At 44.4% G+C, this 25072-nt stretch overlaps 1 long non-coding RNA gene across 1 annotated transcript in view; it reads right to left on the minus strand.

Annotated features, from left to right (window-relative positions):
* The window catches only part of LOC140118544 (uncharacterized), a 47990-nt gene that overhangs the window by 11377 nt on the left and 11541 nt on the right, over positions 1–25072 (minus strand). The gene's annotated exons all lie outside the window — the stretch shown is intronic.

Below are 25072 nucleotides of genomic sequence, written 5' to 3' on the forward strand. Positions count from 1 at the left end.
CTTTTGTGACCCTTGTATTACACAAATGCATGTGCAGGAGTTCTAAGGCTAAGTTCAGGTTTGTTCTCCCTTCCATTTTCAAACACAAAATGTGAAGTGCAGCAACCATTGTCAGATGTATAACTAAAGGCAAACTTTCATACAGAAGACTTTTTGTTCACCTTCCATTCTTAGGCTCAGTTCACACACATTCAAATTTTCCACTACTCGCCATTTTAGTTAAAGAGAACCCGTCATGCAAAATAACCCCCCTAAACTAAATATATTTTCATAAACTGCCATTAGAGAGCATTCTCTATCCCTTCATTGTCCCTCTACATGCCTGTAAACCTAAGCAATGAGGTCCTAAAGCTGTATGCAAATGACCTGTGAAATGTCCAATGAAGCATTAGCATATTCAAGCTGTCCACTCTATTCATGAGTGGGAGGTACAGCCACACCCCAGTGCATGACTGACAGCCTGTATAATGGTGTGAGGCTGTATAATGATGTGCTTCCTGGTGCTGGCGCCCCCTGCAGCCTGTGTGCATGTGTGTGTGTTTAGGAGAGATACAGCCGCTCCAGGCAGCCATGTTAGAGCAGAATATGTCAGATTCATGTGTAGCTGATGTCTGTGTCTCTCACCTGTATATTAGGAGGATGCAGCATGTCAGCAGATGCAGCACACACACTAGCCATGCTTTACTATACATTACACACAGACATGAGCAGGGGGAGGAGAGGGGAGGGGTAACAGGAGTGACATCATTGCCTCTGACCATGTGACCAGCCTCATTTACATGATAAAAAATAGATGATTTTACAATGAATAATGTATGAAATAACTAGATAAAGGATGTGATGGGATCCTTGTGAGCTGCTCCAACAGGTAGTAGTGACAGGACAAGTGACACAGACCTGATGACAGGTGTCCTTTAAGCACAACAAAAACTAACGGAACCTGTCGCCTAATAAATAAGTTTGTGAAACGGCTCAACCTTTCGTTCCTTTTATGGACCTGCATATTTGCATTATCGAGAAAATGAACATATTTTGATGTTTATGGATGCAAAGCCACCGGTTACATCAAACTGGTGCATAATATCACTGCAGAGGGGGGTGTTTTGAGGTGAGAAGAGCTTGATTTTAAGTGCTCATTTCAATGCCTCGATGACTTCATACAACCATTGCATCCCTTTGTCTACAGATTGATGGTGCTGACATAAAACTATCTAGCTTTAGAAAGATTAATTGTAAAGTCTCAAGAAAATAAGTCCTGCTTCTTCACGGTCCCAAATACTAGGTAAGTTATCGACCAAGGAGTTATGTAGCAATACTTGGACACAGTTTGCAGGTGAGCATTTTGTACCCAACTCACACTTTTGTCCCTCCATGCAGTGTAACTTGTCCTGTGAGCCGTCTACCTTTTTAACCCCTTAACGCTCTGCGCCGTAGCTCTACGGCGCAGAGGTATAAGGGATGTATGAAGAGGGCTCACGGGCTGAGTCCTCTTCATACAAAGGTGGGGGTTTTTGCATATTGCAGAAAACCCCCACCGCTAATAACCACAGTCGGTGCTTGCACCGATCGCGGCTATTAACCCCTCCGTTGCCGCCGGCAAAGTCGCCGGCGGCATTTAAAAGACGGCGGCGCGGGCGCCGCCATCTTTGTGTTGATCGCCGCGCCCCCAAACGTCATCGGGGGGCAGCGATCAGTTGCCATGGTAGCCTCGGGTCTTCGTTTGACCCGAGGATACCTGGCTTCTGACTGTGGATCATTGTAATGTATAGTGTGCAAAAATGCCATATATTGCAATACTGTAGTATTGCAGTATATGGTAGGAGCGATCTGACATCTAGGGTTAATGTACCCTTGATGGTCTAAAAAATAGTGAAAAAAAAGTTTAAAAAATAAAAAAAATTTATAAAATATTAAGTTCAAATCACCCCCCTTTCCCTAGAACGGATATAAAACATAATAAACAGTAAAAATCACAAACATATTAGGTATCGCCGTGTCCCAAAATGCCGATCTATCAAAATAGAAAACCGGTTACGGCCGGCGGTGACCTTCGAGGCGGGAAATGGCGCCCAAATGTCCGAAATGCGACTTTTACACCTTTTTACATCGCATAAAAAATTATCAAAATGTCGCACAGACCTCAAAATGGTAGCAATGAAAATGTCGCATCATTTCTCAAAAAATGACCCCTCACACATCTCCGTGCGCCAAAGTATGAAAGTTATTAGCGTCAGAAGACGGCAACATTTTTTTCTTTTTTGTACACATTCGTTTAATTTTTGAAAATGTATTAAAACACAATAAAACCTATATAAATTTGGTATCACCGCGATCGCACCGAACCAAAGAATAAAGCTGAGGTGTTATTTTGAGTGCAGTCAAACTAAAAAAAACTGAGCCCACAAGCACGTGCGTTTTTTTTTTTCAGTTTTTCCAAATTTGGAATTTTTTTTCAGCTTCGCAGTACACGGCATGTTAAAATAAATAGCATTACGGGAAAGTAAAATTTGTTACGCACAAAATAAGCCCTCACACAGGTCTGTACACGTAAAAATGAAAAAGTTATGGATTTTTGAAGTTGGAGAGTGAGAAATGAGCGGAAAAACCCTGCGTCCTTAAGGGGTTAAAGGAAATCAAGCACAAGCCTTGGGCACAAACTCAAAGATCCATATGCATAATTAAAAAGTAGATTATTTTATTTATTTATTTTTTAGGAGGGAGGAGGCCAGGGATGACATAAGATTACTCATTCACACCGACTGGGTCTACGATTTAAGTGTCTCTGGTTTGATTTTGGTAGATTTCCTTTCACGGATTGTTATAAACCCTGCATGACTGCCATGCAGCTTTATATGCCCTATGCAGATGGCATGCATGCATGCATGCATGTATATACAGTACATGTCATGATGGTATCCTTACTTTCCAGGTTCAAAGGCAAAGGGTACGTTTGGGAAATTCTTTCTGCTGCTGTTTTTTTGCCTCCTGCTAATAATCTTTTTTTTTTTTAAAAAAGGATTTGTAAATGCTGCACTCAATTCTGACTAACTTTAACAGTGGATATATCAAGTAAAATTTAATCTAGAAGCACAATCCTGGGGGAGTGGCTTGGCCATGGAGTTGAACGGACGCAGGACACATTAGCTCCGTGTCTTCCCTAGGCCCCCAGTAGCTACAAGCCGACCCAGCACCCCAAATTGCACCCACACATGGGTCCTTCGGAAGAGGGTCACCAAGCCACCAGCAGTCCCCACAATTCGGGTCTCCCCAAAAGGTATCGGCTGCTACCTAGAGCCCTGGCCCGCGACAGCACGAGCCACCTCAGCAATGGCCGCTCCAGGACCGCGACGCAGACCTCCGTACCAGGCTGCACACTAGCATCCAGACCCACCGGACATACCTCCAGCCTATGGTGAAGCTTCTCCGCACGGCCTGGGTGGAATACAAGATTGTCCGTGGGAGAAACCAATGCCGCAGCCTTCAGCCTGCACAGCCTCTCCCCAACTCATGGCCGCAGCGCACATGGTTCCAGGAACGCCGCAGGAAGCAGCCACAACAGCAGAGCGGCCCCCGGCGGAGGGAATACTCAGGTAAGTGAGACCCCCATACAGCCACGTGTGGTCGGGGTAAAAGATGTGCCTGACGGCCATGCGGGTGCCTCAGCTCCTCTGAGGCGCTCGGCGGACTGTCCACTAGAAATGCCCCACACAGCCTCTATTCCCACAGATCCTCCTGACCCGGCATGTCCTCCTTCGCGCCAGAGGACAGTGGAGGCAGAGGTACACCTCCCCCCTTCTGAATGGGGCTCTTGCTCACCCCCCTTACTCCAGACCATGCCTCACAGCCCTATACTGGGAAACAGGAGGAGACCAGGTCTCCAGACAGAACTGGGCAACCCAGCCCACTTGGTCACATTGCTCCGGCTACTCCTAGCCTGCCAGCACCTGCAATGCACCCCAAACCTGTCCCTTCCATGCTTGGACCCGGAGTCCCTCCCGCCACATACTCTGTCCTTACCCCAGATGCCACAGCGTGGGCCATACCTCCTGAGCCAGCAGACTCAGTCATCCCGCCTACAGCTCTGCAACTCAATTCACCAGCACTCTCTCCACACTGGCTCCTGGCAACCCAATCTCCTGCCGTAGTGTCCTCTCCTCAGCCCTCTGAACTTAGTCAAGAAAGCATTTCTTCAATCCAAGTCCCCATGTCTCCCACATCAGACTTGCATCAGAACTCATAGAAGGCCTGTCAGAGTTAAGTAATTTCAAAACGCACTTGAAAGCCATTCCCACCAAGGAAGATATGGAATGCTATGTGTCAAGGCTGGAACACTCCTACAGTGCTGAGATTACTGTACTAAGAGAAGAGGTCCAACAACTTCAGGCCAGGACAGAAGTTAGAGGCTGCTCAGAATACGGTGCGAGAACAACTGGAATTCCATTCCGCCACTGTAGCTGAACACTCTTTACAGCTCCAATACCTAACGGATCAATTCGATGATGCAGAAAATAGAGGCAGAAGGAATCATATCCGTATTTGGGGCCTCCCAGAATCGGTTGAGTCTGCTAACCTGCACACTGTCCTCCGAACGATTTTCAACTCTATCCTTGAGGTTCCTGAAGATAGGGCACACAGAGCTCTTCAAGCTCGACCGGAAGCAAATGGTCCTCCCTGAGACGTTATCTGCCGAGTTCCCGTTACCAGTTAAGAGGCCATTATGAACAAAGCCAGATCCAGGGATCGGATTGTTTACCAAGGCGCTTTGCTACAACTTCTCCCAGATTTATCTAGATTGACTCTCCGCAAACGGAAGGCACTACGTCCATTTCTGGATCTACTCCGCCAAAGAAATATACCCTATACCTGGGGATTCTCCTTCAGTCTTCAAATTCGTCAAGCTGGCATCACATACTTCATTAGACATCCCATGGAGGTCCAATATGTGGCAGCCGCCCTGAACATCCCACCTCCAAACCTTACAGATTGTCCGGCCATGCCGATCCCAAGAGACCGGGGTCGCCCCCCTCGCCCACAACATCCTCCAGGGGGGGGTGGCTGGCAATGGCCAAGGGGGACCACGCAGAAGACGTCGCCGCCAGGGGGCGCCTCAAACTGAAGAACAAGGCTAAACCTGCTGTTCTTCACTGAATTACGATGGTTTTGTATTCTTTTCCATCTGTGGACCGTTCCTCCTCACCTATCAAACATAATCACACCACAAGGTGTCTTTTCCATTGTGCTGGGTTTTTCCTGTTGACGTTCTTTTTCAGTTTTCACCATATAGCTACAGGGGCCTTAGGAGAAGGCTCACTCCTTGGTTAGGTTATTTCCCGAGTGGGTTAGTGTATATGGCTGGCCTGTATACATACTTAAAACGGCCCCTCTAGCTTCGGGGCTGAAACCCAGAGTTGTTCTTGTTTTTTTTCCTTCTGCTTTTCCTTTTCATTCCCCCCAACACCCTTTCCCCTCTCATTCAGCTTCTTTAGTTTTCCTGCCCTTGGCATGAGTATTTGTCCCCCCCCCCCCTTTCCTTGTCTCCTCCTTACACCCCCACCTGCATACCCCCCACCACCACCACCACCACCTACCCCGTCTCACCCGGAGGGTGAACCTGTCCCGGGCTCAGCTTATTGTCTTACCATGGAATCTCTGAAATTGGGCTCACTGAATGCTAGGGCCTGAACACCCCCCAAAAAAGATCCCAGGTGTTGTATGGCATGCACAGACGGGGAGTTAAGATTCTTTTCTTACAGGAGACTCTCTTCAAAACAGGCCACCTCCCGGTGATCAAAGACCGCTACTTTAAGTCTTGGTTCCACAGCTCCAACCCGACTTCTTCCTCAAAAGGGGTTTCGATTGCAGTCCACAAATCCCTCCCACACGTTGTCCTGGGCGAACGGATGGATGAAGGCGTCAGGTACACATTCCTAAAGCTAAAGATCTTTGACCAGTTGTTCACGTTTGCAAACTTGTATTTACCCAACCGTTCACCGATCTCTAGCTGTCGGGGGATTCTTCCTGAGCTGGCGGGGTTCATGGAGGGGATGCTGATTTTGGGTGGGGATTTCAATTTTCCTCTTGATGTAGCTAGTGACATCTCATCAGGCAAGACACATACCTCCGCTAGACAGATGGGGTCCCTTAGAAGGGACCTGCACAACCTTCAGCTGGTTGACGGCTGGAGGATTCTCCACCCCACAGACAGGGATTATACGTACTCTTCCCCGGCCCACGACTCCTATAGCCGTATTGACTATTTCCTAATTCATACACCCCTATTAAATGTGAGTAAATAATCAAATACCATATATGGTTATCAAAAATTCAATAAACTTTATTAGTTAGTCAAAAAAGCTTCCCGTAGGGATAAAATATGGAAACACAAAGACAACAAACAGACTAATATACAATGCACAAAACCCGGATAGTAATATGTTAAGAAGTGGTATTTTCACTCATGATGCATCGCTACTGTCAGCAAGGACCCTATCCGTCCTATCAAATTTCATACAGTACACAATCTCCTAATAAAGATACATTCCTATATACCTCATTGGTCTGAGGAACCAACAAGGAACAAAAAGATATGGGGATCATCGGAAAAACCACTAATGTAAAGTATATACAGACCGCAGTGATGTGCAGGGACCCCGACACGTGTTTCGCCTTCAAGGCTTCTTCTGGGGGGAGGAATGTATCTTTATTAGGAGATTGTGTACTGTATGAAATTTGATAGGACGGATAGGGTCTTTGCTGACAGTAGCGATGCATCATGAGTGAAAATACCACTTCTTAACATATTACTATCCGGGTTTTGTGCATTGTATATTAGTCTGTTTGTTGTCTTTGTGTTTCCATATTTTATCCCTACGGGAAGCTTTTTTGACTAACTAATAAAGTTTATTGAATTTTTGATAACCATATATGGTATTTGATTATTTACTCACATTTAATAGGGGTGTATGTTTTAGGAAGGGAGGTGGTGTGTTCTGCCCTACGACCACCCCCACATATTGTTTGGTGTATCAGTTATTTCCTAATTCAGCAAAGAGTCCTAACTTGGTAACCAGTGGCGACTATTGGAAACATTGTCCTTTCAGACCATGCCCGATCTACCTGCGCGTGACCATCCCTTCAATTTCTAGAAGGCCATGGAACTGGCGCCTTAATGACCACTTGCTCAAGGACGCCGTTTGTGTACAAGAAATTAGCCAGACTATAGACTCCTTCACACGATCCCCAGAGCTAAGATCTGAATCTCTGCCCCTAAAATGGGAGGCGCTAAAATGTGAACTACGTAGCCGTTTTATTGATCATGGTGTCCGGTTAAAGAAGGAAAATACGGCCAAACTCAATTCTTTGTTACAGCACCTACACACTCTTGAGTCACGTCACAAAACTAAACAATCTCCAGAAGTACTGACAGACCTGGTTAGAGACGAGATCCGGGCCCTTTTAGATCGGAAATCGACGCACCAGCTCACACGGTTTAAAGGTCGCTTATACGAGCACTCTAATAAATGTGGCCAGTCACTAGCACGCCTTCTACACCCAAGATTAGGGGTGACGCATATCTCACGCATCAAATCTGTGACTGACGCCATCATGCACAACCCGATTGACATTTATGCCGAATTCGGCTCATACTATTCCCGGCTTTACTACTTAAAAGGCCAATTTGCTGATATGAACTCGGCGTCCCTGACAAGACGAATTGAGAAATATGTAAAGGACATGGCTCTGCCCCAACTCGACAGTGAGGTGACCGAGACTCTAGAGGCTGATTTTAGTGAGGAAGAGGTTAGCGAGGCAATTAAAAACTCCCCAGCAGGGAAGAGCCCGGGCCCCGACGGCTTCTCTGCTGCTTTCTATAAATATTTTCGGAGTTCCATTTCCCCTTTCCTGACGAGTGTTTAACATCCCCAAGCGGCTGCATTCCATCCCCAATCCCTGGAGGCTAATATAAGCGTAATTCTGAAGCCAGATAAGGACCCTCTATTACCAGCGAGCTATAGGCCCATTTCCGTATTAAATATTGATTTGAAGCGATACTCTAAAATCCTAGCTGGTCGCTTGGCCCCTCACCTCCCGAAAGTAATACACACAGATCAAGTGGGTTTTATTAGAGGCAAAGAAGCTAGGGACAACTTAACCAAAACCTTCCTCCTGATGGACCACACTAGGAAAAGATCTACTCCCTTAGGCCTTTTGTCCATTGATGCCGAAAAGGCATTTGACAGGGTCCACTGGGGCTTTATGTCGGCTGCCCTATCCCAACTTGGTATAGGACTTAAATTCCTCGGGAGAGTCATTGCCTTGTATGACCACCCGACGGCCAGAGTTAGGGCTAATGGATTTTTCTCCAGCCCTATTCAAATAAACAACGGTCCACGCCAAGGGTGCCTGCTTTCCCCCCTTCTTTATGTAGTAGTGATGGAACACCTGGCAATTGCTATCAGGAATAATCCCAACATCCACGGCGTCCGGATAGCCCACAGACACTACAAAATGGCCCTCTTCGCAGATGACTTACTGCTATACACCTCCCAGCCCAGAATCTCCCTCCCCTCTCCCCTTAAGGAATTCGAGACCTATAGTCACCTGAGCAACTTCAAAATTAATTTCAACAAATCTGACGCCTTGAACGTCTCTCTCCCTGGTGATGAGGTCCAATTCATTAAGGAACACTTTCCCTTCCGATGGTGCCCATCTTCCATCAAGTATTTAGGGATCCAGGTTCCCTTAGACCTAACCAAATTGTATAGCGTCAACTATTTACCTCTGCTGGAGCTTACCATAAAAGAATTAGCGGCATATGACAGGAAGAGCCTTTCCTGGTTTGGCCGATCAACGCCATATTGCCAACGGACATATTGCCCCGCTTTCTCTACTTATTTCAAGGAGTCCCACTAGTCCCCCTTGCCACAATCTTCAAGTCAATCAGAACAGCGCTACTACGCTTCATTTGGGGCGCTTCCCGGCCTCGGATTGGTTGGAGATACTTGATACACCCCAAGTCTGCCGGTGGCATGGGGCTCACAGATTTTAAGCTATACCACCAGGCATCTATCCTAACCCGTCTGATAGACTGGCACTATTATATAGCTTCCAAACAGTGGGTCTACCTGGAGCAATACAGCTCAACGATACCTATCAAACAGCTACCCTGGGTTTCCACCCAGAATGTTGAAATAGAATCCCTGACTCTATTCTTGGCCCAAACCTTAAAACTCTGGCGTTCTCTCACTCAACGCTCGATATTATCCAGGGCTTTTAGCCCACTCACACCCTTATTCAGAAACCCGGACTCCCCCCCCCCCCCCGGCCCTCTGCAGACTTAACTTCCTAGGACACTGCTCATGAAAACCTACGTATGTACAATATAGTGGGTGAGGACCCAATCCCGACATATAATGAACTAGCAGACCAGTCTGCTTCGGCGAACATCCCATGGCTCGAGAGTGCTTAACTAGGCTCTTTCCTCAAACAACCAGGTAGTGCAGCAGCTTTCAATGCCCCTCTCAAGCCCTTTGAGAACCTCTTCCATTCAGCATCCCCTCCGGAACATTGCATATCCCAAATCTACGCTCTCCTGATAAGAGTCCGACACTTCAACCCTACCCTATGTGACAAACTGGGAAAGGGATCTGGGAGTCTCTATCTCCCCAGAAGATTGGGAAAAGTCATTTTTGTATACCCACAAACTGTCAGTATCATGCTCAAGAAAGAAATTACAAAATTCTGTCCGGGTGGTACAGAGTCCCTGCCTTCCTGCATTCTATATACCCCTCAACCCCAGACACGTGCTGGAGATGTGGACTGGACAGGGGGGACTTTCTACATATATGGTGGTCATGCCGTGGAATTTCTCCTTTTTGGGAACAAATGCGTAAAGCTACAAGCGACCTCACAGGTACCGCAGTCACTTTGACCCCGGAGGTGGCCCTCCTTTCCATCCTACCTGGGTCCGTAAAGAAACAAAAAACAACTTGTTGTGATTCTCGCTCATAGCAGCCCGAACGGTCATCTCTAGGAGGTGGCGTTCACCCGTGTCTCCCTCCATCTCAGAATGGGCCCAAGAACTACTTCACCTCTTCAGAATGGAGGAGATTGTGGCAGAAACCTCGGGTACTTCAGAAAAATTCCTGAAGCTTTGGCAACCTTGGCTGCCCTTTCGGGAATCCCAGGGATTCGGGGATATATTGGCCCAAACCCAAGGCTAGAGCGACATGGAACGTATCCTCCAAATACCCCCTATTGCTCGCCACCCTCAGCTTAACTCTATAGTTTCATAGTTTATACGGTTGAAAAAAGACACTTGTCCATCAAGTTCAACCAAGGAAGGGAAGGGATTGGATGAGGATGGGATTTAGGGGAAACAATTCTATATAACATAACCATCAATGTTATTTAGGTTTAAAAAGGCATCTAGACCCTTCTTGAAGCTCTCTGCTGTCCCTGCTGTGACCAGCGCCTGAGGCAGGCTATTCCACAGATTGACCGTTCTCATAGTAAAAAAGCCCTGTCGTCCCCGGTGATTAAACCTTGATTTCTCCAAACGGAGACAGTGCCCCCTCGTCTTTTGATTTGATTTAATCTGAAACAACTTACCACCATATTTTTTGTATGGACCATTCATATATTTATATAAATTAATCATGTCCCCTCGTAGTCGTCTCTTTTCCAGACTAAATAAATCTAGCTGTTTTAATCTTTCCTCATAACTAAGACCCTCCATACCCCTTATCATTTTTGTGGCTCTACGTTGAACCCTCTCCAGCTCCAGGGCATCCTTTTTATGGACCGGTGCCCAGAACTGGACAGCATATTCCAGGTGAGGCCGAACCAATGCCTTGTATGGTGGTAATATTACATCCCTATCACGAGAGTCCATACCACTTTTGATACATGACAAGATCCTACTAGCTTTAGAGGCAGCTGCTTGACATTGCATGCTGTTACTCAATTTATGATCTACTAGTACCCCCAGGTCCTTCTCAACAAGGGACTCTCCCAGATTTACTCCCCCAAGTACATATTTTGCCTTTGGATTATTGGCCCCCAGGTGCATAACCTTACATTTATCCACATTAAACCTCATTTGCCAAGTGGATGACCAAACATTCAGTTTGTCCAAGTCACCCTGCAGCCTATGAACATCCTCCATAGACTGTATAACACTACACAGTCTGGTGTCATCTGCAAAAATAGACACAGTGCTATTAATTCCTACCTCTATATCATGAATAAATATATTAAATAGTAGTGGGCCAAGCACAGAACCCTGGGGTACACCACTCATAACTGGTGACCATTCCGAGTAGGAATCATTGACCACAACTCTCTGGATACGATCCTTTAGCCAGTTTGCAATCCAATTGCAAATGATTTCTGCCAAACCAATAGCCCTAATTTTACCCATCAGGCGTCTATGAGGGACATTGTCAAATGCCTTTGCAAAGTCCAAGAACACAATATCCACAGCTGCTCCTCCATCCAGGCACCTGCTCACCTCTTCATAGAAGCAGATAAGGTTAGTTTGACAACTTCTATTCTTAGTAAACCCATGCTGGCTGTCACTTATTATACTATTTGATGTCACATTCTCCAGTATATAGTCTTTTACTAACCCTTCCAGTATTTTCCCCACAATGGAAGTTAAGCTTACAGGCCTGTAATTGCCTGGCGAAGTTCTAGAGCCCTTTTTATATATTGGCACCACATTTGCCTTGCGCCAGTCACTTGGCACCACACCAGACATTACAGAATCCCTGAAGATGTTAGACAGCGGTACAGCAATAACAGAACTGAGTTCTTAAAGAACTCTGGGGTGTAACCCATCTGGTCCAGGAGCTTTGTACACATTGATTTTATTGAGCTTAGATTGGATCACGTCTACATTCAGACAGTCTAGTATATCACAGGATCCATGACCCACACTGGCACCACCCACGTCAGAAGTTCTTTCTTCTATCGTATAAATGGAGCTAAAAAACCTATTAAGTATCTCCGCCTTCTCTTGGTCTCCAGTCACCGATGCCCCATTTTCAGAATAAAGGGGTCCAACCTGTTCTGACCCATTTTTTTTTGCATTGATATACTTAAAAAATTTCTTGGGATTCGTTTTACTATCTTTAGCCACCTGTCTTTCATTTTGTATTTTGACTGATTTTATTTCTTTTTTTTACAGATTTTTGTAAGTTTTTTTGTAAGTATTGAAAGCCTCAGATGACCCGTCAGATTTATATTTTTTAAATGCCCTCTTTTTCTCTTTAATTGCCCTTTTAACTGTAGCTGTAAGCCACGCGGGGTGTAATCTAGCCCGTCTATACTTGTTACCTATTGGAATAAATTTAGAAGTATAAAAACCCAGGATAGATTTCAATTTCTCCCATTTAACCCCTTAACAACTTGGCCTTTTTTAGTTTTTTCACTTCCATTTTTCACTCCCCACCTTCAAAAATCTATAACTTTTTTATTTTTCCACATAAAGAGCTGTGTTATGGCTTATTTTCTGCGTAACAAATTGCACTTCGTAGTGACGGTATTTAATACTCCATGGTGCGTGCTGGGAAGCAGGAAAAAAATTCCAAATGCAGTGAAAATGGTGAAAAAACACATTTGCGACGTTTTCTTGTGGGCTTGGATTTTACAGCTTTCACTGTGTGCCCCAAATTACATGTCTACTTTATTCTTTGGGTTGCTACGATTATGTGGATACCAAATTTGTATAGGTTTTATAATGTTTTCATACATTTAAAAAAATTAAAACGTGCTGATAGCACATTGTAATGAATGGGTTAAAACGAGACAGCTTCTGGCCTCCGTGAGGCCCGAAGCTGTCATGGCAATGGATCACTGCTCCCCGTGACGTCATCGGGGAGCGATGATCCGCGGCAAAATGGCGGCGCCATCTTTCTGAAGCCTCCGGCAGCATTGCCGGCGGCGATCGTAGTGAAAGCACCCGCGATCGGTGTTGGCACCGATCGCAGGTGTTACCGGTAAGCCTTTGCTGCAATATGCAGGAAAGACTTACCGGCTATGGAGAGGGCTCGGCCCGCGAGCCCTCTCCATGCACCCGGACCCGGCGCGCGCCGTACTAGTACATCGGGATGGGGTTAACATTAGTATCTTCATTTGACAGAATCTGATCCCAGTCTATATCCACTAGTGCAGCCCTGAATTTCTGGAAATTAGCCCTCTTAAAATTCAAAGTTTTTGATTTTCCCACTTGTTTCTGTTTTTTAAAGTTTAAGAGGAACATAATTATATTATGATCGCTGTTCCCAAGGGGTTCCCGGGCACTGACATTTTGGATAATCTCCTCATTGTTAGAAATCACAAGGTCCAACAATGCGTCACCTCTTGTGGGATCTTCTACAAGCTGCACCATAAAATTATCCTGCAGAAAGTTGATAAAATGTCTCCCCTTCACAGATGAAGAAGAGCCCTGACCCCAGTGAATATTTGGAAAGTTAAAGTCTCCCATTATCACATTATCTGTTTATATAGGTGCTCCTTAAGTGTTACATCTCACCTCTTTCCCTCTTGTCTTCCCGCTTCCCTTCCCCTTTGCCTCAACCCTGTTCTCTACTCTGAATGAATGTATGAATGTATTCCTTCCACTACTTCCTTCTGTAAGTAAATGAGCTGTCGTGGGCTCCTACGCCTAAACTGTCCATGCCCAATCAATACACACAAACCCTGACTTTCCTTCGAGGGCATAATATCAACCCCAGCAGAGACCCGAAGCGCCCTACACGAGGGGTAAGAATTGTCAACTCTTAGTTCATACAGACTTGGACATTGGCCTGTCTCACCGTGCTCTGCCCCAAGCAGACAACCCATAGGACTCATGAGGTCTCTCTCACCACGTGAACTGATATTGGACACAAACACATTCCTACCAGCCAAATAGGAAACCACAAGCTCTTATTCCTTATGTCTAGTTTGTGTCTCCCTTCTGCTTTTATGTAGAATACTTGTTATTGTTGTATACCGTTACGATAAATAAAATTGATTAAACATAGAAGCACAATCCTAATATATTAAAGGGGGGATTCTCTTTTTTTAATCTTTATTGGGGACAGTACAGCATCACAAAACAAGAAGCATTAGCTGAGGTACATCAGAGATAACAAGATTCTCCTCTTAGTAGGACACCAGTGTTCTTGGGTAGCACGGTTCAGGAGATAAGACAGTTTGAAATGAACCACCCACCAGCCTGTTGGCTAAAGGCAGAAGGATCTGCAGAAGACTCTTAAAAGTACACGCACCCTCTGAACCTGGAAAATGGTACATAACCAAACTGCAAAGATTGACCTGGAGATGTAGGCACTGATGATCCTTGGTAACAAAGGGATTAAAAAAAAAAATCTGGGGGGAAAATTCGTTTGGTGCCCCTGAACATTGAAACACTTCAGATGACTTGCACCCTAATGGAAAATTGATATTTCTACCAACAGCACATCACTAATTCAACCAATGGTTTAAGGGGGCCAGATGCGTCTTTACTGGGGAGTTTTATGCCTTGATATGCCTGTGGATTTTCCGACTTCATATATATTATATACTAGCTGTAGCTCTCGCAGTTGCCCGGGATAGTAAATAACTGCTCTTAGCTATAATAAAATACTTTTGCCATGCAGCACTGGAGCCCTGGGTTCAAGTCCCACCCAGGTCAACATCTGCAAAGAGTTTGTATGTTCTCTCTGTGCTAGCGTGGGTTTCTTCCCACACTCCAGAAACATACTGGTAGGTTGTTTAGATTGAGCACCATGGGGACAAGGACCAATTTGGCATGCTTTGTACAGCGTTGCGTAATCTGTGTGCACTGTATAAATAAACAAATATTATTAAAATGGAATAGAACACATTTTATATGCATCTGTGTCTGACCGTGTTTGACTCTGGTTTTCTGTCTGGCTCTGTCTATATATGGGGAGATTTATCAGAAGTGTCTGAGCAGTACTGTTCTAGTGGCCCAGGGCAACCAATCGGTTCTTAAGTTTCATCTATATTACCTCACACATACTCATTGCCTATAGTAACCAATCAAAGCTCAGAACTCATATTAAAGACCTGTGGCAAAGTAGCAACCCATCACGGTTCAGCTTCTAACTGACACAACGGCAGACAATGGGTCCTGTATATGGTGGCTAATAAACGGGGTGAAATTTTGAGCTCAAAACGTAGTCTGTGACTTTCCCTGAGTCAGAGCGGCTGAGCAAAATTTGGGGATTGTATACATGATGGTGCAGATTCCTTTAGCAGCCACACACCCACACTCAGCTTTATATACTTTAAACTCAAAGTCACATTTTTTCCACAAAATATTGTAACCTGAAAGTCACATGGCACAAACATGAAATCCACATCTGGAATTAGGTGATAACTAAGGCAAAACTGCAGAAAATGTGAGCACTTTGAAGGGAGGGTGACTCGGGCACAAAGAAATGCACAAATTCACCAGAGCTTTAAATTGTTACAGAAAAGCAACACGAAAAAAAGTAAATTTTGCATTTGCCGCCATAGCCTCTGTTAAGGCCTATTATTTGAGGATGACATTTTCATTCTGATGCCATCAAAATTTTTAATGCTTGGCATGAAAAGACAAATATTAAAGAATTTTGGAACAATTTGAGCCCTAATAATTTTGCTGGAATTTTGGGGGGTTTACAAATAAAGTGGTTTCTTTTGGTCAACGGACCAATAAAGACCTCAGGGAAGCAGAGCAGCAAATGATACAAGGGAGGGAGGGACAACTAGGCACTGGAAACTCCAAAACCGATTAGATTTTCCATAGGAAAGTTAGATGATTCTTTTGGTTACTGTAGCGCAGGCATGGCAAAGTTACAGGGGTAAGACCTGAGAGAAGGACTAAAGTTTACTTTGCAGTTACTGAAGACCTAAGAAGCTACAGAGCTAGGTTTGATGAAAAATGGAAAGGTCCTGTACAACCCTTTCTTAATGCTTACTTGAAGAATTTAACCAGTCCCATCCTCTACAACAGGCGTAGGGAACCTATGGCTCGGGAGCCAGATATGGCTCTTTTTTTGGCTGCATCTGGCTCACAGACAGATCTTTAATATAAAAAAAAAAAAAAATCTCTAAGCCCTTAGGTAGCAACAGCACATGCCTCCATCTACTGGGTGTCAGGATTTGGAGTAGTGGTCCCTGGACCACCGCGGACGATGATGTAAGTGGCACTCTGTCTTCACCAGAGCCCGCCTCGTGGTACTGCCAGGTCGTTTCACAGGCGCGACATGTCCACGGTGGCAGACAAGGTCGAGGTACAGTATCACTAGGCCGTTTCGTGGTAAGGAACAGGCAGGCGGTCAAGGCAGGCGGCAGTGATGCGAGGTTGGGGATGGAGCAAGAGGTCAGGGCTGGCAGTAAAGGAGGTCAACATTTGGGAAGGAAACACTGTGGAAAGCTTCCTCATAGGCATGAAGAACTAAGATCCGGCAGGGAATGCTGTGAGCCGCCGGTCTTTATAGGAACCCAGGAAGTGGGAAGCGGCACGCTGTCCCGTTAAATCTACGAGTGCTGGCGCACGCTGGCCAGCCGGGATGGGAGCAGGAAAATTGAGAGGTGAGTGAGCTCAGAAAGGGGCGCCGCTACGGTGAGGGGCTCAGGTGTACCTGCAATCCGAGACGTGGATCGCAGGGGCACCCGTGACACTGGGACTTCCTATCTACTGGGGGCATGTGCATATTGTACGGCTCTTACGGAATAACATTTTAAAATATGGGGCGTTCATGGCTCTCCCAGCCAAAAAGGTTCCTGACCCCTGCTCTACAACAAGTATGCAATCAGACCCCTTAGAGTTCAACTACTCTAGGTGATGAAAATTACTATAAAAAAATGTTCAAATCACCTTCCTTTTCCTAGAACTGATATAAAAAAAATTAATCATTAACTTGATAGTTATTGTCAACTCTCAATAAAGGAGTTACCTCAAAGTTGGATCACCTGTGGTGTGTTTTTCCACTTTAATTTTGTTGGTGACTCCAAATGCAGGCCTCTGTTAATAAATAAAATTAAATTTTATTTCCATTGATTATGTTTTGTGATTCAAATCTGATCTAGTATGTGTTCTTTGAGTGTTCCCTTTATTTTTTTTGAACAGTGTATAAAAACTATTATTCTCGCCAGTAAATTCCCTAATGTCCGAATCGCAACATTTTTTGCCATTTCACAACATACAAAAATTTGAAAATAAATGTCAAAGTGATTTAAAAAAAATTACAACTGTAAAAACAGAGCCTCAGAGCCTACAAGAAAATGGTGTTTTCCCACCAAATTTTACCAAATGTAACAATTTTCATACACTGGAGACCAAAATTAGAAAGCAATGTCCTTAATGTAAAGGACATTGTACAGTGCCTATGTCAGGACTTTGCCCAAACATCAATCAATCACAGCCCTATCCAGACAGAAACAGACCTACCATAAGGACACAGGTGAAGCCAACTGTGGGATTAATTTGTAATCTTACAAACCCACAGATGTTGAACTACATGTATTATGTAGAGGCCTAACATTCTGCCCTACGAAAACCTCTACATAAAACAGAACTCTGTCGTGACATGGAGGAATATTGCATGAGATTTAGACTGAAAGAATTCTTCCATGACAGAAGAGAGAATACTATTGAACAGCCAAACAAAAGACCAGGCTGAAAAACAAAAAGGAATCTGATTGGACCTCCTCACCTGGTCACAACAACACTTTGGACCATTACATTGACTCTTTTAGACAGGTTGTACAAACTTCAATACTAGAGAAGCAGGACATAGAAACATCTACCATCAGTGTGCAAGAAGGGCCATCAAACAAAAACAACCATGAAATTACAATCAAACCTGCAGATAAGGGTGGCGCTCTAGTCCTCATGAATACGTCTGACTACATCAAAGAAGCCCATAGATAGCTCACTGACTGCCAATACTACATCAGTATTTGAAACAGCTTTATTGTGAGTTTCCAGAAACAATACATGGCAATTATGCAATACGTATGAAGTTACACTTCGTTTTTGCATCTTAACAATGGTAACACGCTTCATTTTACATCAGACATCGTTGACCCACTCACAAGTGATATAATCTTTTATGTTCACTAGATTTACTTGTTAGGCGCCAAATCCGCACCCCTTTAACTGAAAACAGTAATAACAAACATCAAACCTAGTGCATTCCTCTTTGTTTATTATCTCATCAGTGCTTTGGGTGTTGTCTTTTTTTCTTTAGGTCCTATCAGTTTGGTGTCTTACACAGTTACATAACTCTAAGTGTCCCCAGAGTGCCCTTTAACTCTTCTGTTAAGTACCATTGGGTGTATTGGAAATGTGTCATTATGTCTTTAATTTCTTCTCTAGTAAGATATTTCTCAATAAATACTCTCCATTTTCGAAAGAAGGCTTTTGTTTTTATTTCCCCCCCTTCTGCTTGCTTCCTGTCTGTCTATATGTAAATAGTTCGTTACTTGTTGGTTAAGTTCGATTAGTGTTGGAAGCGTGTTCTCAAGCCAATGATTTAACAATGCTCTCTTCGCTGTTAGGAGCGTAATATGTGTAATGGGTCCAAAGTACAGTGTGGATTCTTCCTCTTGCTCTTCTGATGTGGGTGAATGGAAGAGCATGGATATTGGTGTGAACGGGATTAAATCCCCATATGTGTCCTGCAAGAATGTCTGCACCTGTTTCCAGTATTCCTGTACTTTGGGACATAACCATATGGAATGACATAAGTCTGCTCCTGGTAGGGAGCACTTAGGGCATTTTGTGATTCTATCCGGTCGAGTTGGGTTCAAGGGGAAGTTAAACGCGTATATTGCCGAGTGCATAAGCTTAAAATGCGTTTCTCTCCACCTCTCGCTTACTACCCATCTTCTCAATCGGCTCCATCCCTGTAGCAGTCTATCAGTAGTATCAAGTATTCTCAGGTTCTTTTCCCAGTATGTGAAGGATGTCTGTGGATACGATGGCTCTCCCTTCCGTCTTATGATCTGATAAAGTTCCAATATTGATTTCTTAAAGTCTCTGTCTTGAAATATACAGTATAAAGTGTTGTCCATCAGTTCGCTGGCCAGATTCGTCAGTCTGTTTCCCACAAATGATTTAAGTTGTAGATACTGGAACTCCTGTCTGGGGGGTAGGTCATATTTTTGCGTCAGTTCTTCCAAAGTCTGAAGTCTCGGTTCCGTGTCATGCATCACCTGTCCCAGTGTAATAATCCCTTGTGTCTTCCATGTTTCAAATAGTTTGCTGGAGACACCTGCCTGGAATTCCGGGTGCTGCTACAAGGGCATATGCTTTGATATCAAATGAGAGAGTAAGAATTTTTTCCTCAACTTTTTCCATGACATGGCGGTGTCATGTAGCAACACCGACTGTTTCACCCTTGTGGGCATTTTTGCAAACGACGTGTGCAGTATAGCCGACAAGCTGTATGGGCCTAGTACTGCTGCTTCTAGCTTTGTGTTAGAAAAGTGCTCGGTCTGCAACACCCAATCTCTTATGTGTCTGCTGAGACACGCTAAGTTATAGTCCCTAATGTCTGGGAGGTTGAGGCCACCCCCACTTTTATCTAGGGATAACTTGGCCAGAGATATACGCACCCTTTTACCCTGCCATATAAATTTTACAAATGCTTTGTGCAGTTTCGCAATGTCACAACTTTTTAGCATCAAGGGGAGTGTCTGTAGCGGATACAATAATTTGGAGAAGCTCATCATTTTTATGAGTTGAATACGTCCCATTAGATTTAGGGGAATCAAGGGATCATAATTGAGTGTATAAAGGGATGCTGGCGTATTTCCTATTTTGATTCCCAGGTAGTTGATACTGTTCGGGGCTATTTTTACTTCTGCTGCTTGTGTTTTTGTTATGTCCCTTTGGGACATTTGATCTAAGCCTGATAGTTCGCATTTGGTTGGGTTAATTTTAAACCCTGATATAACTCCAAATTCTTCAATTAGCCGAAATACTGTTGGCACCGTTTTGGAGGGGTCTGTGAGAAACACTAATATATCATCAGCGAACAGTGCTGTTTTGATACCACTTGTCCCTATTCTAATGCCCAATCCTGCCTCTGGATCCAGAAGCTTTCTTGCCTCCAAAGCCAAGTTAAATAGTAATGGGGAAAGCGGGCATCCCTGGGACGTTCCTCTTGCTAACCTAAATGGGGGGGACCTGAAACCCGGGGTATATATAGCTGCTTGAGGATCTTGATATAACGTTTTTATGAATTGTCTAAATGCTCCATTAAAGCCAAATCTGTCTAACACCTGATTCAGCCATCGCCAACACACGTTGTCAAAGGCTTTTTCGGCATCTAGGGCTAAAAGCGCCCTGGCTCCATTTGTCGATGTATTAAGTTTTGCCTCATCTAAAACTGCTAAGACTCTTCTCAAATTCGTGACTGCCGCCCTCCCTTTTATGAAGCCTACCTGCGATTGTTCAATAAGTGATGGCATAATGTGGGAAAGGCGCTTAGCCAGCAGTTTCGCTATTAATTTCAAATCCTGATTTATCAGGGATATTGGCCTGTAAGATTCAGGTTTAAGCAAATCCCTTTCGGGTTTAGGAAGTATCTTTTGCTTTCGGCATCAGTGCATCAGTGATCCGCCCTTCAGAAAGTCATTATAATATTTCGCCAATGAGGGCGATATCTGTGTTCTCAGGGCTTTATAAAATTCTGCTGGATAACCGTCAGGGCCCGGCATTTTATGATAACTCAAACCCTTTATGGTTGCGCCCACCTCCTCGTCAGTAATCTCCGCGTTTAGAACATCCAGTTGTTCCTGAGTTACTGCTGGAAGGGAAATGGTATTTAGGTATTCTATCGCTTTATCATCTGTGTTCAGATCGGAGTCAGAATAAAGCGTCTCATAAAATATCTTAAACACCTTCACAATGGCTGAAGGGTCCGTATGGACTGTTCCCAACTGATCTTGTATACGGTATATGTGTGCTGTCTTCCTCTGCCCTTTTGCCAAGTTTGCTAAGAGCCGCCCTGATTTGTTTCCAAATTTAAACAATTCTGCCTCAAAAAGTCCTCTGTGGAATTGTTCTCTCTGCTCTAAGGCCCTTTCATGCATTTTTTTAGCTTCCTTCCAGACCTCAAAATTTTGTTCACTCAGACGTTTTAAGTAAGCTGTATAGGCTACTTGTAACTCCTGACTTGTGAGCATATATCTTTCGCTAGCCTTCTTTTTCAGACTCCCCACATATGCCATAATTTTCCCTCTTATAGCCATTTTGGCCGAGTCCCAATAAAGTGCCGGTGAGGTTTGTTAAGTCGAGCATTCAAATTCATACTCAGTCCACCACCCCTTTAGTTGTTGAACAAATTGATCGTCCTTGACTAAGTATGTGGGGAAACGCCAGACATAGTCATCTCCTTTCATGTGGTCTTCCGCCATTGTCATGGTTATTGGTGTGTGGTCCGATATTATCAATTGTTCAATATTTGATTCCACTTTTTTGTGAAGTATCGGCCCACTCACCAATATGTAGTCTATGCGTGACCATGTGTGGTGCACCTCGGAGTGGAATGTATGGAATGTATACTCCCTTCCATCAGGGTGCAGGTGTCTCCATACATCTATCAAATTATGGTCTGTTGTTGTCATGTATAAGTTTGTCGATGTCTCAGTTCCTATTTGCGTGAGTGTGGTTGATCGGTCTAGGTGGCTTTGGATGACTTGGTTAAAGTCCCCTGCTACTATCTTGTATGGGCACGAATCTTTAGCCAGTTGGTTCCCTAATTTCTTGAAAAAAGGTCGCTGGTCATGATTCGGTGCATACACATTATATAGGCTCAGGTCGCCCGTGGGGGTGTCAAGATTAGCTTGCAATATTCGCCCTTCCGCGTCCGAACTATGAGAAAAAACTTTAATTCTTGCATTCTTATTGATCAATAAGGAGGATTCCTCCTCTTCTGCTAGAGCTTGCCGCTCCCAATGCAAAGGCTACCCAGTATTTTTGCATGAGTTTCACATCTTTGTGTTCTAAGTGTGATTCTTGTAGCAAAGCTATGTCAGCTTTTAGATTTTTGAGATGTCTCAGGACCAGCGACCTTTTTTGTGGGGTGCGTAGACCCCTCACATTCCATGAAACTATCCTAATGATATGTTACCCAAGTTCTGTTCTATACGATTCTGCTGTTTAAGGGTCACACTGCATACTACATTCATCTTTACGTTTACCCTTGTGTATCTACCTGAGGAATGCACCTTAAAAACTCTTAACATAATATTTTTCTTTAGAAGGTTGTTCCATAACAAAATGACATTTAAATCATTACGTTCCCCACAAAGTGTAGTACTAGGGAAAAATTTCATTAGTGACTTCCTCTTCTTCCGGCAAGTGCAGAGACTACAGCACATTGCCCTATTCTCGAACACATGTTTTCATTTTGCCAAATTATTCAGGTATTTTCAATAGGAGGCTATATCTCATTTAGCTTAATATGACAAATATAACTCAAAACGAAACATTTGCAAAAGTCATTACTCGTGAGTCTACTCACTGCGAAACCTATAATGTATAACCTGCAAGGTTTTCAATTATTGCAGTTTTTCTTTTACTCTCTATATCTCTGCTTCCATTTTAGTTGCGTCTTGATTTAGAGGGCTGCACATCTCCTTGTCCCTGTCTGTATGTGGAGCTGTTTGGTTCTGTACTCGCTCTTCTTCTATTTTGGGTCAGTGACTTTTCTGAATCTCTCCAGGCTTGTAATTCCTTGATCGTCTCCTCTGCCTCTTTTGGATCCTCAAAAGTGCGAGTAGATCCATCCGGATGTGTAACTTTTAACAATGCCGGGTATATGAGCTGGAATCTCCATTTACGTTTGAACAGTTCCGTACATAAGCCACTAAACGCTCGTCTTTTTCTGGTAAGTTCTGCAGAATAATCAGAAAATATTAATATCTTGCTCCCCTCTATTTCGAGCTGGTCTTTTCTTCTTCTGTACGCCCTCAATATCTGTTCCTTGTTCGCATAGCTTAAATATTTCACAATGGCCTGTCTGGGGCGCTCACCCATCCCTGATGACTGCGTAGATGGGGAGCGTACTGGTCTCGGCCGTCCTATCCTGTGCGCTCTTTCCACTGGAAAATTTTCGTCTATGCCCAACAATCTTGGCAACGTGTCAGAGAACACCTTATTCAGCGCAAGTCCCGTTATGGTCTCAGGCAAACCTACCAAACGCAGGTTGCTGCGCCTTGACCTATTTTCCAGGTCATCTAATTTTTCTGATATTTTTCTATTGTCAGCAGCAAGCAGCTTTATTCTAGAAATCCGCTGCTCCGCTTCCTCTATTCTATTTGCATTAGTTTTTATATCATTTTGCAAAGTTCTCAGGGACTCTGCTATCGTAGATTATATCGCCTCCTATAGTGTGGGGCCCATTCTACGCACCACTTCTTTTTTTTTTTTTTAAAGTATTTATTTTTGCAAATTTTTGGAAAATTTTTTTTAACAATTACAATAAACAAAACCAAAGAGCAAGATTGTCTGTTACATACTTTCTTCCCCACAATACAGAATAATTGAATAGCATCCGTGGTAACGAACAGGATCTTATTGCGTTCCAATATTAACTAAGGGATATATCGCGATAAGTGACAGCAGATAATGTAACCAGACATCTTGATACAACACAAATAACTATTGACACGTAGACAATCAGTCACACACACACACACACCAGCACGCTCAGTCTCCGTCATCATGGAGAGGAGTATATATCACATGTGATTATAAGGCTGTATGGGGAGTCTCGCACCATCTGGACCAGATGCGATCAAACTTCTGGGGACACTTCCTGTTGACATACAGGGACCGGTAGTGGGGAATGACACTGTTAATAAGTAGTATCCATCTTTTTAACGGAGGGGGCTCCTGGTCCTTCCAGGTCATCACCACCACTTTTCGGGCGTAGTATAAGACAAACCTAAAGAAAATTTTGTCATAGTGGCCATTGATGACTTCATTTATGATACCGAGGAGACACACAGAGGGAGACAGTAATCGTGGGAAATCAAAGTGTACATTTAGGAACTCCAGTACTTCGGACCAGAAGACATGGACCCTAGGGCAGGACCAGACACAATGCAGGAAGGATCCGACTTCAGCCTGACAGCGAAAGCAAAGGTCATTGGGCATTGCTCCCATGCGGAATAGTCTAGCAGGGGTGAAATATACTCGATGGAGGAATTTAGATTGGATCAGGAAGTCCCTCGCACTCACTACAGATGTGAAGTAGGACAGTTCGACCTCCCTCCAGTCATCATCTGACAGGTCCGGGATATCCTGTCTCCAGCGTTCACAGGCTCTATCAAACGGTCTGGACTTTTGCTCTTGTAGGAGAGCATAGCACTGAGTGAGTGGCTTAGGGAGGTCCGGGGTACTCATCAGAGTCTCTAGTTTGGAGAATTTCACTGTCAGGCTGAAGGAGCCGAATTGAGCTTTGAATGCGTGTCGCAGTTGCGTGTAATGGAAGCTGGCCGTATTGGGTACAGTATGTCTCTCCCTTATCTCGTTAAAGCTGAGTAATTCTGCTTCCGGGGATAAGAGCTGACCTACAAATTTCACCCCCGCCGCCCCCCACATTGTCCAGCCCGGGAGGGAGAGGAAGTGAGAAAGCCACGGATTGAGCCACAATGGAGTCCTAGGCGAGAGAGGGGGAGAGCTGTTTAGCTCTACCAGGGATTGTGCCCTGCGCCAGCACACCGCTACCGTACGTAGGGGGAGTGGGGTATCAGATGGGGACTTATACCTGTACAGCAAGTTTGTAAGGGCCTCGTAGGAACCTACCAGGGCACCAGCCAGTGCAGTAGCTGCATTCCCCATGTCTATATCTATCCACCACTGAGCATATACTAGCTGGGAAGCCAGGTAATAAAGATACAGATCCGGGGCAGCCAGTCCACCCCTAGACTTGGGTGCCTGAAGCAGCGCTAAACTGAATCGCGGGGCGCTACTCTGCCAGTAGAAGGACCTGAGAATGCCGTCTAAGCGTTTAAACAGACTCTTAGGAAGCAGTATAGGACAGGCATGGAA

The sequence above is a fragment of the Engystomops pustulosus genome, chromosome 2 (genome assembly GCF_040894005.1).
Source record: "Engystomops pustulosus chromosome 2, aEngPut4.maternal, whole genome shotgun sequence".
Lineage (NCBI taxonomy): Eukaryota > Metazoa > Chordata > Amphibia > Anura > Leptodactylidae > Engystomops > Engystomops pustulosus.